The sequence below is a fragment of the Pelophylax lessonae genome (assembly GCF_965119305.1).
Source record: "Pelophylax lessonae genome assembly, chromosome: 2".
Lineage (NCBI taxonomy): Eukaryota > Metazoa > Chordata > Amphibia > Anura > Ranidae > Pelophylax > Pelophylax lessonae.
The window spans coordinates 123,166,416-123,186,347 of NC_138769.1; the positions used below are offsets into that span (position 1 = coordinate 123,166,416).

A 19,932-nucleotide genomic window follows, 5' to 3' on the forward strand; every position below is an offset into this window, starting at 1 on the left:
ACAGTAATGGAGGAAAGCTGCGCACAGAGAACAATGAGCTAAAAAGGCTGCTAGTACAAAGTATATCAAACCAAAAAGACAATGTGAAGATGGTACAGCGCCACTAGATAAATTAACTAACTAAAGAAAAGAGGTGAACCAGTGTCCATAAGTCCATATAGAGGAAAGGAAATCAATTGCTGAAAATGTAGCCACAGATCCAACAAAATTCTTGCAAAGGAAGTTTCCTGGCGGAGATCACACAAAAAAGAGGATGTACCCTTACCAGATAGTTGGACCCCCTATTACGGAAGGTCAAACAGGCGTGCGAAATCAGTCACCAGAATTCCTCTCCAAACAATCACAGAACCTCCGGACAAGGACCATGGAACCGGTAGACCTCAATGGACTCCAGGTGTACAAAGGGGATGACCTCCAATAATACAAATGGGGGCGCACATGGTGAAGTATGTACGGATTTTATTAATAAAAAAAGGTTAAAAAACTCACATGTAGCTGCTTGATACAGGCATTTTTTATTAATAAAATCCGTACATACTTCACCATGTGCGCCCCCATTTGTATTATTGGAGGTCATCCCCTTTGTACACCTGGAGTCCATTGAGGTCTACCGGTTCCATGGTCCTTGTCCGGAGGTTCATCCAGAGAGAGTGCAAGGAAATCTCCCTAGGATGTTTAGGCTTGGGACACAGGGAAGGCAACACAATGTCTTCATGCAGATGGAAGCCAGAAACAACTTTAGGAAGAATCGACTGACAAGGGTAAAGCACCACTTTATTTCCGTGAAGCACCAGGTAAGGTGAACGACAAGACAACCCCGCCATCTCCGACACCCTGCGTGCAAAAGTAGTAGCCACCAAGAAGGCTACCGTCTGGGACAATGTAAGCAGAGGAAGGTCGCCAATATTTTTGAAAAGCAGGTACTTGAAAACGAACAGCACCAAAATTGAGATCCCACAAAGGCAACGGAGACTGTACTGGGGGAGCCAAGTGGCGAACCACCTGAATAAAAAGGTGCAAAACAAAGAATGTGTAGCCAAAGGACAGTAAAAGACCGCAAAGGGCGAAAACCTGGCCCAGGATGGTACCAAAGGCCAGGCGTGGCTCAACATCTCGTTGGAGGAATGTCAAAATCCGAGCAACCGAAAGGGAACGGGGATGAACCCCAAGAGACTCACACCCCGCAATGTACCTATTCCAAACGCATAGTAAAACCTTTCTAGAGGTAGATTTTCTAAACTTTTACAATGTGGGAATCACCGATACAGACAACCCCCTATCTTTCAACACCTGGCTTTCAATAGCCAAGCTGGTAAAGCCAGAGACTGTAAAGCAGGATGGAAGATTTGCCCTTGGGCCAATAGATCTTCTCTGAGAGGAAGTCTCCAAGGGACATCAGCGACCAGCCGTACCAGATCGGCATACCAAGACCAGGGAGGATGACCGGCTCCCCTCTGCCTTGATCCTTCGCAGGAGACTCTGCAGTAGTTTTAGCAGGGGAAAGGCGTTCTCAGAAGATACTGGCCCCAAGGAGACACCAGTGATTCTGACGTCGGCCAGAGGATGCCAAGACCTTGCCACAATTTTTTGTACCTTCTTGTTGATATGAAAGGCCATCATGTCCACCTAGGGAGTTCCCCACCAGAGACACAGCTGTACCTTAGAATGCCCAAAATGCCTCCACACCCATACAGGTTGGCAACCGCGGGGACCATCGTCCAGTACAGGGGAAGGAAGGATTTGCCCTGTCGAAGCGCCAGAGAGGAAAGCCACCATATCAGGGACCCTCTCGAATCCCGGCTCAACAAGATCAGATCATCTAGAAACTGTGGATCCTTGCTCCACTTGTCAAGAATCTCCCTTCGCAGAGGCTCGAGTGGAACTGTGCAAATGGAACTGCCTTGAAGGTAGACATAATCAGGCACAGCGCCCGCATGCAAGTCCTGAAAGGAGATGACAGGAGCCAAGTCGCATCCTGCAGCTTTGGAGTTTTGGTTCCCCTGGAAAAAACATCCTGGCTGAAGCAGAGTCCAGAGTCAGATAGTCCAACTTGGTGGACGGAACCAGAGCAGTTTTTTGGAAGTTCAATTTCCAACCAAACTCCTAGAGTCCGCACAGTAATTTCCAGGTTGTCCTTTAGAGCAGTCGGAGACTCTGCTCGCCGAAGATAGTCCAAGTACCCAGTACCGCAATCCCCCGCTGCCGCTACAATGCCAACACCGGGGCCAACACTTTTGTGAATACCCGAGGAGCTGGGCCGAAACCAAAAGGGTAATGTCATAAATTGATCATGCTCCTTACCCAGGACAATCAGAGGAAATGCTGATGGCCGACATACATTGGAATATGAAGGTAAGCGTCCTTTGATGTGGGGATGCCACTACTGTACGAATGTACACAAGCGGTGCAAAGCCTTGAGGTCCAGGATTGGACGTACCATGCCTTCCTTTCTGGGAACTGTAAACAGGTTTGACTAGAAAATACCTATAAAAGTGCTGCGCCAGAAATACTTAATATATAAACAGGTGATATTGATGGTGTAATAAATATCAGTCTAAAATAAAGTCCATAAGTGTCCAAATAAAGGTGAAAAGAAGAAACTTCCAACAAGGTAGTAAAAAAACAAAAGGTGGTAAGAAAATCATAAAAATGTCTTCACAAACACCGCTGTGCATATATCCCACCACCAGCTAGATTGATCTCTCACCTCAGCCACAGACCCATAAAGGGTCAAAGATCGCATATATCATATTTCTGGCGCAGCACTTTTATAGGTATTTGCATATTATTTGAGAGGTGTTACACAATTTGTGTTTGCAGCCGGATTATTGCACTGATATTTGTATACTTATTTGCACCAGTATTAATTTGCGGTTTCAATTGTTTATACCATCTTTGGTTTTTTCACTAGTTGGTTGCGCTGATAATTTATTGATTATTATATAGGTTTGACTAGAAACCTTGAAAACTTTCCGATTTTGGAATCGGAAAAATCACCCCTTGTAGTAAAAAGTCTTGCACCGCCCCCATGAGAGCCGCAGGCGGTCTGGGGACAAACGCAGATTGGAAGAAAAGAACCTCACTAGAGGATAAGACTGAAGCTCGATCTTGTCGTTGGACCTTATCAGCTCATGAATCAGGGATGTCCATGGGTCCGGAAAAAAAGCAAAGACGTCCCACCACCTCAGACACGGGTAAGGGTGCCCCTTCAGGCAGAAGAGGGCTAGTCTGCAGGTCTGCAAGAATCTGCTCTCTGTGATGAGACTCCTCACCCCTGCCAACCTGTGGAAGAAGAGTACTCTTCCCCCCTGTAAGACCCTCATATCATCATCCAGGAATATCCAAACAGGCGATCCCCCAAAAAGGGGAGAACAGACCAGCATTTCAGCCATATCATGTGCCTAAGGACAACTGCTGCCACGGACAGCTTAGAAACTAAGAGAGCCACATCCTGAGAAGCACCACAAGCAAATTGCAACCCTGGACCAACTGGTCCGCCAGCTCGTAAGGGTAGGGGGAAAATGTCCCCCCTCCAGATCCTGGAGCAAAAGCTTTGGGACACCAATGCCAAGGTGAACACCGGCCTAAGGATGGAACCAGCCACAGTAAACATGTGGTGGACCAAGCCTCGGCTCTCCTGTTAAAGTAGTCTTTTTTAAAGCCGGAGACTCCTCCACCGGAATTAGAGTGAAGTTATTCAGCCTGAAAAACTGAGAATCCACCACAGGTGGGACTGTCCACTCTTTTCAACAGGGACTCTTCAAAAGGGATACCATCTAGCGAAAACACTAGGCACCGACATATTGCGTCTAGGTCACTGACTCCACTATTTTGTCAAAAAGTAGTTGGAAAAAAAGCATACCTTTTGGCGCTTTTGGGGAGCTGCGGGTACCAAAGGGGACAAGCACCTTCGACGCAGCAGCATCCGCATCCTCCAATTTTTAAAGTTGCTTGCACAGATACAATCAGTGCATCCACCAGCAGCTGCAGTAAAAGAGCAATCATCCTCACTATCCGAGCACTCAAAGTAGGGTCACTACATACTAAGCTCACCCCGAAACATAACAATCAGGATTTTTACATAGACCCAAAACAGGCAAGTGAGGGTCACCGACTGCGATCCTGCAAGGGGACACCGACCCAGGGCCCACAAATAGACCAACTACTGGACCCCGCGAAAAAAAAAAAAAAAAGGATTCACCCTCCAAGCCCCTCCATAGAGACCCCAATAAATATATGGCCCCTTAAAGGGGCATCCCGCTGTGACGCGGACGCACAGGCAAGGTACCCAACTGGTCTGCATCGCTAAAAGGGAGTGCCCTACGAGATAATGGCGGCATGCTGTCATCAAACAAAGGTGACCAACCCCACAGCAACCCCCCCCCCTTCAGGGAAGGCACTAAGCTGGCCGCATGGCCTAGTAGGTTGCAAGCCATGGCATAAAATTTGGTGGAGGCCTAGCCACAGAGATCGGCAGGTGGCTACAGGACACTCACAGGGGGCTGTCCCCAATGGAGGCGCCCACTTGGCTGCAAGGCCCAGTAGGCCACTGCCTAAATTTCTTTAAGTGCCCTGCCGCCTGGGTGCAAAGCCCACCGCAGCCAACCGCCCAGGAACAACAAGGGAGAGGGCAGATGCCCAAACAGAGGGTGGTGGCTCCAGCCACCCTCACTGGGGCCTTCCAAATAGCGTCCGGCCGGTAAGCCACGGCCTAAATTTTAGGACGTGTGTAGCGCAGACCTGCATATGTGAACCCTTAAGCTCCCCCAGCCAGCTCCCAACCTCCAAGGGGGTAGGGGGGGGGGGGGGGAGTACGGAAGACCCACGGTGATCCTAGGAGGAGCTGGGGAGGAGGGGAACCTGGGGGTCCCACCGTTCCAGAGAGGGGCCCACGTCCACCCCAAAACCCTCAAGGGGGAGAGGGGGGGGGAACAACTACTTACCATACCTTGGAACCAGGTGGGCACCGCTATGGACAGATCACCTCTCCATCAGAATGGGGGTGCTGTCGGCCAGTAGGAATGCTGCGACTCAGGCCTCGAACAAGTCGTATGTGTCCTTGTGAGATGTTTAACTCACAGGCCAGCCCCAATCCAGTGGGGCTATGTCGCAGCCGACCTAGCGTGGAGCTGAGGCCTGTGCACGCTCGCTGGGGAGACCGTAAGAAATTCCAATTAAAAAGGAAAAAATACTAGGACCAGAGATCCCAGCAAGAAACTAGGTCGCTACTCCTGACTAGGCATAAAAAAAACAAATGTCTATAGCAGGAAATGGAAGTATACACCCTGGGACTGCCCCATAAGCCTGGTAAAGCTTTTTCCTGCCTAGTGTGCTACACTCCTGTAGTGGCAGCATAACCCAATGCTCAAGAAAATTCTGGAACTGTGTTCGTCAATGAACGAAAGAGAAATTCAATTTTAAACATATTCTTGGCAAACTTACAAAGCGTAATTCATAGACACTGCTTTGGCTCCCCCTGCACTGCAACCATGATCATTACTAGTTCAGGTGTTCTGACTCTGCCACCCTCCTCACTCTACTGTGCAATTCAAATGGGATTTTTGACTTACCGTAAAATCTATTTCTCTGATGTTCATTGATGGACACAGCTTCTGGTACTCAACCATTGGGTTATACTGCAACCTACAGGTGTAGGACATTAGGCAGAAAAGAATTCTGGCTACACCCAGGGCAGTCCCAGGGGGTACACTCCCTCTCTCTATAGCCACTCAGTTTTTTTCTGCCTTGATAGGATCTCTTGTTTCGGCAATTTTTTCCTATCTTTCCTATATTTGTTCCTTTGAGAATTTACTATTAACTGCTGGACTGGAGAAACCTGACCCCTGATGTAATAGGCCTGAATCACCGTCTCTCTGAGCCATCTAAAAATGGTCGCAGGAGGAAACGTATAACTCTTTACGAGGCCATCCATGACCACCAATAGAGTCTGACTTCCCGAAAAACTCCGTAGCTGCTAGGAACACCCTAATTCCCCGGACCACATCAAAAGGCATGCAAGGCCATTTCCTTTGGATGTTTTGGCCTGGGACAAAGGGAAGGCAACACAATGTCTATATTTAAATGCAAATCGGAGATCACCATAGGAAGGAATGACGGACAGGAGCAAAGCCCCACTTTATTCCTGTGAATAACCAGATAAGGAGAACGACAGGATAACACCACCAGGTCTGACACCCTGTGCGAAGAGGTGATCGCCACCAAAAAGGCTCTGGGACAGTGTAAGCAGGGGAAACTCATGAAGGTTCTCAAAGGGAGACTTCTGGTGAACCGTATGTACCAAACGGAGGTCCCAAGGTGGCAAAGGAGACCACACTGGAGGGACCAAGTGCCGAACACCCTGAAGAGAAGTACGCACCAGAGGTAGCCAAGGGTCATTAGAAGAAAAAGAAACGCCAAGGCCGACACCTGGCCTTTGATGGTACTCAAGGAAAACTTCTTTTCAACACCCCCCCTTAAAGAAAGGTCAAGATCCAAGCCACTGAAAAAAAAAAAAAGCGAGGAGGAACCCCAAGGGATTCACACCACGCAATGCAAGTCTTCCACATAAGATGGTAGATCTTCAAAGAAGATGATTTCCTGGCTTTTTAACAGCGTAGGAATCACCGATTCAAACAAACCCCATCCTTCAGCATCTGGCTTTTAACAGCCTAGCTGTCAAAGCCAGCAACTGTAAAGCAGGCTGGAATATTGAACATATACAAGTCGCGCTAAATGAAATAAGGCAAATTAAGATATCCAATAGTGAGATTAGAGTCCATAAAGAATGTTCATTAATCCTTAAATGCAACTAAATCAGCTGGATGATCCACATCTGATGAGTGTTCTGCTTACCAGAGATAAGTGAATAAGTGGCATATATCTCAATCCACTTTGCATAGGATGTATATGTGAAGAATCAAGATGACAAGGAATCAGATTCCAAAAAATAGTGTAGTGATGGCGTCAGAAATCACTCAGATGAAGATATATGTCGGTCATATTGGGTAATGAACATGAAATGAAAAAAGGGGGACGCCATATAAAACTAGCTACTAGCAAGTAGCAAGATGGCGGCTCTGAGTTCCTGGTCAGTTCGTTGATCTACATGTGCCATATCTGTAGAGAGTCTTCATGACCGCGGGGTTTTTCCGATTCATCCATCAACATATTTGCCCTAATTCCAAGCGATCTCCTTGCTGGGTTCTAGTAAGGAGCTTATTTACTGGGTGTGGTGAGATTGGGGTGAGTTCCCTTTCCTCCATCGGATGAGGATCCCTACTTTTTGTCCTTTCCCCTTATTTACTTATTGGAGGTCCTTCTATACACACTTCTTCCCATTTCTGGTAAGAAGTATTTACTTAGATCTACATTCAATCACTGTGGTGTCTAATTTATTCACACTTCATTATTCACACTCCAAATTTCTAATATAAAAGTTTATAATTTTTCACATTTGGTGTGGTTGGGTCTCACTATTTACACCAACTGGGAGCACTATTTATTTAAATTTTTTCCCAATATTTTTTCGGTTTTATGCTATGGCGTCCCCCTTTTTTCATTTCATGTTCATTACCTAATATGACCGACATATCTTCATCTGAGTGATTTCTGACGCCATCACTACACTATTTTTTGGAATCAGATTCCTTGTCATCTTGATTCTTCACATATACATCCTATGCAAAGAGGATTGAGATATATGCCACTTATTTACTTATCTCTGGTAAGCAGAACACTCATCAGATGTGGATTCCTGTGTACAATCATCCAGTTAATTTAGTTGCATTTAAGGATTTATAAACATTCTTTATGGACTCTAATCTCACTATTGGATATCTTAATTTGCCTTATTTCATTTAGCGCGACTTGTATATGTTCATTATTTTTGGGGTGTTGTCACACTTGAAGTTGCAGCTCTTTATACACTAGCGCGGTTATTCCATCGGTTTTATTTAGGCTGGAATATTGGCCCTTGGGACAGCAGATCCTCCCTGAGAGGAAGCATCCAAGGAAACGTCGGCAAACAGCCGCACCAAGTCGGCGTCTGCCGGAGGGTTCCTCGACAGAGTCACAAACCTCTGCACCTTTCTGTTGAGCCGAAACGCCAACAGATCCACCTTGGGGGTACCTCACCGGAGACACAGTTGATGAAACCCCTACAGAGGAAGGGACCACTCCCCTTGGTCCAACCCCTGCCGACTGAGGTAATCCGCTTGCCAATTTTCCACCCCGGGAAAGTGTACAGAGGAGAGGGCTGGAACTAATTGTTCTGTCTACCTTAAAATGCCGGCTACCTCGAGAACCGCGGGGACACTTCTTGTGCCCCCTTAGTGATTGACACAAGCCATGGCATTGTCCAAATTAATGCATACTGGACAACCCTGAAGACGATCCGTCCAATGGTCCAGAAACAGTCTGATCGCTCGGAGTGCCAAGACATTGATCAGTAGTCTGGACTCTTCCAGCGTCCAGATCCCCTGAGCAGAATGCTTTCCAAAGCAGGCTGGCTCGCATCCATGGTGACCACTGTCCAATACATGGGGAAGGAAGGATTTTGCCCTCCCGGAAGCGAAGCCACCAATTAGGGTATCTCTCGTACCTTGGCTCAGCTGGATTTGGTTGTCCAGAGACTGCAGATTCTCGACTCGTGATGAGAATCTCCCATTGCAGGGACCCTGCATGGAACTGCGCAAACCGGACCGCCTCTAAAGTTGACACCATCAGGCCCAGTACCCGCATACAAGCCAGGAAGGACGACCATCTGCTGGTCAGCAGGAGATGAACTGCAACCCGCAGTGTCTGAAATTTACAGAAATATTCTGGCTAACGCCGAGTCCAGAGTCAGCCCCAGAGAGTCTAGTTTTGAATAAGGGACCAAAGCGGACTTCTGAAGATTCAGAATCCAGCCGAACTTATTCAGTGTTCGTATGGTGATCTCCAGTTTTTCTACCAGTACAGCAGAATACTCTGCTCGCAGAAGGTGATCAAATAAATAGCCCAGGACCGCGCTCTACCACTGGCATAGCAAAGCCAGGACCGGGGCCAACACTGTAGTGAAGAACCGGGGAGCGGAGGCGAGACCAAATGGTAACGCCCCGATCTGATAGGGTTCCTCGCCCACTGCAAAGCGGGGGAAGCGTTGGTGACCGACCCATCTTGGAATGTGATGGTAGGCATCTTTGATATCTATGGAGGCAAAAAAAAAAAAAAAAAAAAAATCCCCCTGATGCAGGGAAGCCACCACTGTGCGAATTAACTCCATCCTGAACTTCTGCACCCGCACAAAGCAGTTCAGCGCCTTGAGGTCCAGGATTGGATGCACCTTGCTCTCTTTCATGGGAACTGTAAACAGGTTGAGTAAAAACCCCTGAAAAACGTTCCGCAATCAGAACCAGGACATTCACGGTTTGAAGCAAAGATCTTCACCGCCCCAAAGAGGACTGTAAGCGGACTGGGGACAGTCGCACGTTGGATGGAGAGAACCTTTCCTGAGGGCGAGCACGAAACTCAATCTTGTATCCGGATCGTTTGACTTTGTGGACCCACTTATGTACCAGGTGTACAAGTCCACGGGTCCGGGAACCAGCGAAAACGTCCCCTCACTCCAGATACAGGTGAGGGTGCACCTTCATGCTGAAGGGGGCCTTGCCTGCGGGTCTGGATAAGCCGACTCTCGACTTGCCAGACCAAGTTCGCTTGGATCCATCAGGAAAAGGAGGGCCCACGTCTAAGACGAGGGTCCTTGCCCTTAGTAGCCTGTGGAAGATAGGGGTCTCACAGGGGGGGTAGAGTACCTAATGATGTCATCCAGGGTAGCTTCAAACAGGCGATCTCTTAAAAAGGAAGAAAAGCCAGGGCTTCTTTTTTAATTTTTTTTTTTTAAAGAAGTCTGGTCCCCAGACCAGCATGTTCGCCAAGGATCACTGCCGAAACAGAGGGAGGTGCATCCAAAAGATGAAGCACAAAGAACTGCAGACCCTGGGCCAGCTGGTCCGCCAGTTCAGCAAAGGCAGGTGGGAGCTGTTCTCCCTCCACGTCAAGGCGCCAAAGCTTAGCCCGCTCAGTCAGAGTTGGCAACACCAGGGCAATGGTGAACACCGGCCTCAATCCCAAGCCAGCCAGGGTGAACATATTGTGGGCCACAGCCTCCGCCTTTTTTGTCAGCCAGAGACTTTTCTACCGGAATCATGGTTGCTTTATTTAACCTGGAAACTGGAAGGTCCATCACCAATGGAACAAACCAGTTTTTGAAAAGGGACTCCTAATAGGGGTATTGCCTAGCAAACCGCTTAGGTACCCCAAGGGGGAGCGCTTCGGTCGTCCTCACTCTTTTGCAACAATTCGGTCAAAATAGGCGGGGAAAGGCAAACACCTTTTGCCGCTCTGGGTGGTTTGTGAGTGCCAGGGGACTCTGCGCCCCTGTCGCAGTTGTGTCCCTCATTTTTATAGGCTCACGCACAAATACAATCATTGCGTCCACCAGCGCCTTTTCAGGCTCTGTTGCAGACATGGAGGAATTATACTCACAATCCGAGTATTCAGGGCGAGTGGTTGCAGACCCATCAGGGTGACCCACATCTACGGCGGCAAAAACGCCAAAAAAAAAAAAGTCACCATTCCGAATCTCTCCTCTTGAGCAGTTGTAACCATACATGTATTTAAAGTGATTCAAAGGGTTGTTTTTTTTTTTAAACAACAAACATGTTATATGTACCTGCTCTGTGCAATAGTTTTGCTGAAGGCTGCCATTTTGCTGAAGCCCAGAGCTCCTGAAGAGCAGTAAAAACGTTGGGCGGACAGTAAAAAGGCCTCTAGTTGCTCTGATTTTTAGCACGATGTCAAAAAAAAAAAAATGCAAAATATGGAGAGCAGCTGAGCATGTGCAGAGCAGGGTGACAGTATTGCTGGATTTTAAACTGTAAAGACACTTAATTTTAGTGTTGTACATACTGGTAGCTATACCTGCCAAAGGGGCCAGCCTTAAGTGATTTAGCAGGACTTAATTTTCTGTCTAAAGTTCCACTTTAAATTGTCTAGTTAGAGCAGAAGTATCAGGCTTCCACCTGTAAGGTTGCCCATCTCCTGCTTGGAGTTCAGTGTTCACATGACATTTTAGAAAACTGCCATAAAATAGGATGCAGTAAGGATTACACAATAGAAAATGGATAGTTAATGGAGCTTTTCCACTGCATGGAACCGTACCGGTTTGGCACGCTTTTGTGCTTTTCCACTGCTGGTACCGCATGGTATAGGGTCGTAACAGTTCGGTACGGTACGGTATAGGTTTGCTTTTCCACTGCATGGAACCGAACGGTACGGTACGGCTCTGAAAAAACAGTACCTACTCGATTGTGGTTCCAACAGGTACCAAACTGGTACCATATCCCACAATCCTTTGCATGCAGTCACTACTAGCCACTGATTGATCAGAGAATCCCACCCACCCCGTTGTTATCCCACCCACTTAACTTTAGTACTACTTTAGTGGAAAAGCAAACCTATACCGTACCGTACCGACACTATATGCGGTACCAGCAATGGAAAAGCAAACCGGGCCAAGCAGGGCCGAGTAGAGCCGAGCCGGTACTTGCAGTGGAAAAGTGCCATTAGTTAACAGGCTGTTTAAGGCCTCATGTACACTGCAACTTGTAAACAGACGTTTTTGAGCAGTTATGCGTTTTTTCCAGAAGTCCCTGAACCCACATCAATGTTATCTTATCTGTCCATGTACACTGGGTCGTTTACAGTCATTTAGAGGCAGTTGAGTTCAGTGTCATTTTTTGGAAAGCAATTATTTGCGTTCAGGATGTTCAGAACGTGTGTTTACCGGCGTTTCAAACGCAAAAACGCGACCAAACGCGATCCATTTTAAAGGGGAATGATTTTTTGACCTCTAGAAACGGTTCTGAGCGCAAACGCCCGCTAAACGCCCCCTAAATGCGGCTGCAAACGTGACACCATGGACTTTTTAAACGTCCTTTAAATTCCAGCGTTCAAGGGACTTTTTAAAATGTCCCGTGTACATGTAGCCTTATCCTCCCTCCAACAGCCTTGGAAAAATGCCAATCATCAAACAGCATGGGATGGAGGCCTAAACACTCATTCTCATTGACCAACTGTCAGCTTTATGTTTTAGATACACCTGCTGGTTGTTTACAGTAGTGTGCTGGCAAGATAAACAGTGCCTCAGTTATGAACAATTTGAAAATGATATTTGAAGGAATTGAAAACTAGTGCCTTCACAATGCTTAGAGATCCTGAGATGAATGATAGTTTGTTTTAGAGAAACATACTTCAGAGGCTAGGATTCACAGACTGTTGTGAAAACACAAAGCAATAGTATCTAGATCTTGTATCCTGTAAGCTGTCACAGACTGGTAATACATCTTCATCTTGGAAATAAAACTTGACAGGACTAAAAACTCACCGACGAGAGGCATCAGCTTTACTGTCACTAATCAGTCCAAATAAGGAATAATCCAGGTTAGATTGAGGTTGAAAGCCACTCCCCACTATGCACCTGCACAGAATGAGAATAAAATTTATTAGAACCAAGAAGGATTGTATTTAAAAAAAAAAAAAATCACAAGTATTTCTTCTTTAAACCAAGACCCTAGAACAGGTACTCAGGACACTTAGTTTGACTTCCTGTTAAGGAAGATTCCTGAAGTTTAAACCTTTTTTCCCCCCTTGTATGGTACTTGAAAACTGATTAAAAACCTTTGAGAGAATTTCTGAAGGAACATTTGTCAAAAACAAAATACAAAAGTAATACATGCAAAGGTCCCCTTGTGACAGCAAATAAACGTAGAGAATAAGCATTATGGGGTAAGCACTAGGGGTAAGCATTAATTGAATTGAGAGGTGCACACCAACTTCTTGAACTCCAAAATACATTTTATTGAACTGTGTATTGTACAACTTGCAACTAGATGTTCCCGCCAAGGGGTCACATATCCTCAACGCGTTTCAATGAAAAACAGCTTGATCACAAGGATCAGGGGTGAGCATTTATCCTTAGCAACCTGATATCTAAATAATCAAAATTTCCATGTTTGTAGCAGAATTTTTAGCTTTGGATAGACAAACCACTTTTTAGATCTCATAGACTTTTCAGTAGCATAGCTTGCTCACACATGTGCTCCCAGGTTTTAATGTGTCACAAATGGCAAAACTATTTTTCCATTTATGGATAGAGTAAGGGAGGGTTAAAACCCCTATCAGTTTTTGCCATCTGTGTTCCATTGGGAAAATGTTCCTTTACTTCCGGTCCCATAGCCAAAACTGGAAGTAAAAGAAAATCCCTCTAAAATTAGGGAATCCCAGGGTATCACCAGAACTAGTGTCCCCATTGGAAGATCTCCCCTTCTATTACTGTTCTGAAGTCAACACAAAATTTGGGATTTTCTTTTACCTTCACTTTCAATGAAAAAGGGTAAACAGTAGATATGCACTGATACAGAGTATCTTCACGAGTACTCTTGAAAATTCTTTGGATACCAAAACGTATACTTTGTTGTGCGATTTGCGTCAATACAAAATGAATGGGTGCAAATCACATTGCAATTTTCCCCACCGCTCCTGTGTGTGAACCTAGTATAGAAAGGGAAGAACCATCTAGTGTAAAGTTTATTAAAAATGTTATAACTCACTCACATTAAAGTACATTTCTGCTCAAATCCAACTCTGCATAGTGTCCCTGTCCCGCTGATGATTAAAAACCATGGCCGCTAAAGGTGCTCACAGGGCTAGAGGAGATGTATAGGCTGTCCGCCACCAAGCTGACATCACTTCCACCATATACCCACAGGGGTCCCGGAACTGCTTCTCCAGCCCTATGAGCACCTTCAGCGGCCGTGGTTTTCGATCATCGGCAGGATGGGAACACTATTCAAAGGTGGATTTGAACAGATATGTACCAGTACCTTAATGTGAGTTATAATATTTTCAATAAATTGCCCACTAGATTGCACTTCCCTTACTATACAGCAGTGGTCCTCAACTCCGGTCCTCAGGGCCCACTAACAGGCCAGGTTTTAAGTATTACCTTGGGGAGATGCAGACTAGAGTACTGCAATCACTGAGCAGCAGCAAATGATATCACCTGGGATGTATTTCAGTTATCTTGCAAACCTGGCCTGTTAGTGGGCCCTGAGGACCAGGGTTGAGGACCACTGCTATACAGTACTGGGTTTACACACAGCAGCAGTGGGGAAAATCGCATGCAGTTCAAACAGGAATTGCACCGCATTGCAGTTTAAATCGCATGCAATTCTTTGCACTGCGATTTGCGACCGTTTTTTTTTTGTATCAACGCAAATCTCACCGAAAAGTATGAGTACTCAGTACCAGCAAGTACTGGACTGAAAGAATCGGTACTCGTCAATAAAAAAAAAAAAAAAAAAAAAAGGATCGGTACAACCCTAGTAAACAGGAAATATAGATAGGATGAATCTCTCAAAGGCACAGACCACAATAAAAAAAAAAACCACACAGATAGGTGCTCTAATCACTTTCCACTCTATCCAAAAAACAAATAAGTTTTGCCTTTAGTGACACCCTAAAGCAGCAGTGCCATGTCATAAAGTACCATGCATGCATTGCTCCACGTGGGTGTGATCAAGGTTTATTGGACCAAACAGAAAAGCTCATAATCTGTTAGATTTAAATAAATAGACAAGGTCTGCAAATAATTCACATTTAAAAAAAGTATGCTTGTTTTTTTTTTTTTATCCAGAACCATACTTACTTAGGTGGATGCAGCATCGGACCGATGCTTCATCTGTCCTCCAGCATCTCTACACTGAGAACCGAGTGATCTAACACAGGCTGATCGCTCGGTTCCAACAGCCCGCTGAGCAGAAAGCCCGTCAGTCAGCAGCTCTCTGCTCTGCCCCCTCCTCGCTCATTGGAGTGAGGAGCTGTTAAGGGGCGAGAAGCGGCCTCTTAGTGGCTTGCTGAGAGGCTGAGCCAGGTGTCAGTCCGGGGATCTGGCAGATCCAAACTCCGTGGTTGTGATGACGCAGAGCCTGGACTGACTTCTGTGACGTCAACAGGGCCCAGACTTCAGCAGCTCTTTGCTGAAAATGGGTCACAGGAGTGCAAAACGAACTGCACTCCAGTAATCAGAGGATGTACATCTCCTTTAAATGGCTCATTCACAGGGGTTCTGTGGCCCATACAGCGTGAATAAGTGCTTGGTTTATGAGGTTGGAGCCGCCTGGAGCTGAATGCAAGCAGTCCATGTTTCTCTATGGGGATTTACAGACACAGCTGCTCACCCTAATGTAACAGAAATGCAAAGGTGGATGAGTGGCTCTGAAATCAATGTGCATTTAAGGCCACTCACCTACCCCTACACACCTTTCACATTAGGAGGAGCAGCTGTGTCTGTACAGCCAATGTATCCACTAGGGCTGTGCATCTTCACTTACCTCACGATTCGATTACGATTATTAGGGTCGCGATTCGATACGATTCGATTCCGCGATGCATCACGATTACTGCCCAATGCCCATGCCCAGCCCACTGCCCAATGGTTTTCAAAACTTTATAAAAAAAAAAACAAACAATCAAGCAGTCACAAATAAAAGAATCCTTTTTATTTTCATTTGCTTCAAAGGACACTTTCCTGGACCCTGTCATGGCCTGCAAGCCCTGCATACTTTAGTGCACTTGCACTGCAAACATATAGGAAGGTCTGAAAACGCAAACAGCATAGCAGAGACAGACAACAACACTAGTATTTTACTAGAAGTAACAGTAAAATTAGTAAAAAACTGTAGTAGTGCAGTTTACTGCTTCATAAAAGAAAAAATAATATAAGCCAGGCCTACCACCATTTAAAGTACAACTAAAGGCAAAACCTTTTGGATTTTGGATAAAGTTTGGCCTATAGTTGTACTTTAAGGCAAGCCAAGATAGAAGAAGCCAGCCAGCCAGCCAAGCTAATATTCTTGTGAAAATGGTCATCATAAATTCCCACAAAACATTATATATAAATCCTTTTATGTGAATATGCATTGCAATAAATTCCAGGTGTGCCATAACCTGTCCTCTACAAAACAGAGCACTTCCTGACTAGTAGCAAACATCAAGGGTGAAGCTGGCAATAGTGCACTGCTGCATAACTTCCATGTTCACCGTGATGTTTGTTTCCCTCTGCAACTGCCAGTCAACTCAAGTGAGTTGATGGATTGGCTGCTAGAGGGGAGTTATACAAATATAAGCTTAAGCTTAAATAATTATCAATTCACTTATGTGAATGGACCATTTTTGAAAACAAGCCATTCTCCATCTCTCCAGTGCCAGAAAAGCTGTAAAAAATATAAAATGTTCCAGGTTCACTGCGATTGTGTTTGCCCCTGCCATTGCCAGTCAACTAAACACAGTGTGTCGTGACTTGTGACAACTCAAAAGCTTATACGCAGCCTCAGCATCAACTCAACACACACACACACACACAGTGTGTGTGTGTGTGTTGAGTTAATGCTAGAGCTGCGTTATAAGCTCTTGAGTTGTCACGACAGTCAGTCAGTCACGTTACAGAAAGAAAACTTTACCTGCACTGCACTGAGCAGCACTCTACCATGTCCATTACATCTGTAACTGAAGCCAAGCTAGCCAACAAGCCACCATTAGAGGAAGGAAAATCCTTGAGAGAATAAATTGTAAACTGAAGCTTAACCTTGAGGAAATCCTATGGGGGTCACATTCACAAACTCACAAATATAGTATATTACACAAGAAGCCTGTGACAGTGACACTGACAGAGACCCCCCTCCCCCCACAGCTGAGCTGACTGCAGCCTGACACACTGACAGAGACCTGGGTGGATGTCCCACACCTTCCCCAATCCCCCACAGCACTGACAAACACTGAGAGTGAGTGAGTCCCCCCCCTTGCCCAGACCCCCACACTGACAGAGACCTGGATGTCCCCTACACCTTCCCCAATCCCCCACAGCACTGACAAACACTGAGTGAGTCCCCCCTTGCCCAGACCCCCATAGCTGACTGACACTGACAGAGACCCCCACTGACACTGACCCCCCTGGCTGCCAGACTGCCACAGCAGAACAGTACCCCCAGGCCTCGACCGACCGTCCCCTGTCCCAGGCCCCCCCATCACAGACATCCCCCAGAGATACAGACGAGAGACCCCCATGAATGATTACACAATTATTTGTTCGGACATACCTGCTGTGTGACTGTGTGGGTTGTTGTGCACTGCATTGCAGAGGAGGACAGGTGCTGTGCTGCTCTCTGGGCTCTGTGGCGGGCGGCTGGCGTCACTGGCAGTGGCGTGGCGGCTGGGCCTCCAGGGCCTGTCGGCTACGGTGAGGTGAGGCTGGCGGCGCTGGCTGGCTGCGATGGGGACGCACTTGGGGCTCCTCGCTCCTGTGTGTGGACTCACTGGACTGGCTTCTGGCTTGGATGGATGGCTGGCTGGCTTCTTGGCTGCAAGGCCGCAGGTGGGACGCCGATACACGCGGGGGATGTCTTGCTGCGCCTCGGCCCGGGTCAAAGAGACGGACGGGGAGGGGCGGAGCCTTTTTATTAAGCTCCCGCCAGTGGCCGCCACTAACCCACCAATCAGCTGCCGATCTTGCGATTTTTTTTTTCCTTGCGCGATAGGGCGTGGCCGCGGCTGATGACGTCATTTCGTATAATCGATTATGCCGGCAACCCGCATCGATGCAGAATCGCGAAGGGTCGAATCACGATGCATCGATCTTTTGATTATATTCCCCAGCCCTAGTATCCACATAGAGAAACATGAATGGCCTGCACGCAGGTCCAGCCGATAAACAAGGTGCTCATCACACTGTATGGACCACAATGAGCCTGTGTGAATGAGGCCCAATAATAATCTGAAACATATAATGTATAAACTCCTAAAACCCAGGGCTTGATGTGAATGTACAGTTTGTAATGTGCCATGTAAACTCTCTGCGCTATATAATCACGTAATAACAACCGTGTTAAAATCTCATAGCAACAGAACTACACCAGGGATTTTTAGTAGCTCAATTTCACTATGTTGGATATATACATTGCAATTTTTGCAATTTTATTATTTTGGAACTGGCTGAAGTTAGGCTTTTAAAGTACTTATCGATTGCTAAGCAGATGAAACAACTCGCTCGCTATGGGTAAAAGCTATAAAAGAAGAATGTATTATTCAAATTGCACTCATGTGACAGGACTACAAGGCCTGTAGCTTACACAACAGGAAACCACTAGTTTTGCCTATTCGGTGATTGATCATTACGCTGGTCAAATTAAATTCAGTAGTGCGACCGAGCTACTAAAAAATTACCTTACCGCTACCTACCCATAGGTGATGCAGAACGCGTACAAAAGTTACAAAACTTGTGAAAAGATATGTTTTGACAATAACAAAATAAAGCACTCAGAGATGAGATGTATAAACACACATAATAATTGACTATATGGTGATGTTTTAAAAGAAAAAAAAAAAAAAAAACCCAAAGAACACAGAAAATTATACAGGGTTCTATAATTAATTATATGAATATAGTAGGCGTGATGCATCTAAAAGTATTTTTGCATCTGTGATTGCTAGTATAATCAAATTTCATTCCAAAATGAGTAAGAGTTGTGAAGCAATAGCGGACACACCCTGTATTAATGAATAACCTTGTATGAAATGTTTTTGCTTTCCAAAATCTATTTTAGTACAAAAGCCAGCCTTTAAAGAAGCACAGCTCTCATACAGCAAAAGAAAGCTAAAAGAAAAAACATGCAAGCACACTATTTTTTTGGATGGAGAAGAGGTCAAACTTTTGTCAGCTTTTTAATCCGTTAGGGAGATTTTCCTTCATTTAAAGGGACTTTTAGGTCTCATGCACACAGGGCATTACAAAAAACGAGCTGCAAAGCCACTACCAACGCCAGAAAAAAGCAGCTGTAAAAACAGCTTTGAGTAGCTTTTTCCATTGGCATTAATGCGCGTTCAGCCGCGTTTCTTTGCCTCTATTCAAAATCAATGGTTGCCTATGAGAGCTGTCTTTGAGCCCACTTTCAGCACATTGATTCAAATAGAATTCGCATCATGATGATGCGATTTGTGCTCTGAGGATCTTGAAGGGGAACCCCAACACCAAAATGAAAAAAAAAAAAAAAAAGTGTGGGGTTCCCCCCCCCCCCCAAAACCCATACCAGACCCTTATTCGAACATGCAGCTCGGCAGGTCAGGAAAGCAGGAAAAGGGAGGGGACAAGCGAGCCTCATTTCCCCCTCCTTCTGGACCATACCAGGCCACACGCCCTCAACATACGGGGTTGGTGCTTTTGGGCAGAGGGGGGCTCTGCTTCCCCCACCCCAAGGCAGCTTGTCCCCATGTTGATGGGGACAAGGGCCTCTTCCCCTGGGCAGGGGTTGTGGGGGTCTGCGGGCAGGGGGTTTATCGGAATCTGGAAGCCCCCTTTGACAAGGGGGGCCCCAGATCCCACGGGACATTGTACCCCTACCAATTCAGCCCAAATAAGGGCAGTTTAGTGGGAAAAAAAAATGGCTAGACACGGTTTTGGGAAGTCCTTGATTAAAAATCTTCCTCCAATCTTCTCCCTCAGGTCTCAGTGGCAGAGAAGACCCGAGGCATAGAAGACCCGAGGGAGATTTTTAATAAGAGACTTCTTCAAACAATCTCTTTTTACACTACACTGCCTTTTTTCAGGGGAATGGGTAGGGGTACAATGTACCCCATACTCATTCATATAGGGGTGCAGAGCCCGCTTGCTCATCCCTTCCCCTTTCTTGACCTGCTGGACAACAAACGGTCCCACGCCGTTTTTTTTTTGCGTGAGGCTTCCCCTCATAATTCATACCAGACCAAGGGGTCTGGTAGGAACCCATCGCTGTTTTATTATTTTTCATTTTGGCATTGGGTTCTTTTTCAAGATCCATA

The 19,932-nt window shown here is 46.1% G+C and overlaps 1 protein-coding gene across 1 annotated transcript in view; it reads right to left on the bottom strand.

Moving 5' to 3' along the window:
• TAOK1 (TAO kinase 1) overlaps window positions 1-19,932 on the bottom strand; it is a 254,292-nt gene that overhangs the window by 176,135 nt on the left and 58,225 nt on the right. Inside the window, exon 2 of the mRNA XM_082244852.1 lies at window positions 12,428-12,520. The gene's annotated coding sequence lies outside the window, so the exon portion shown is untranslated. The remainder of the gene's footprint in view (window positions 1-12,427; window positions 12,521-19,932) is intronic.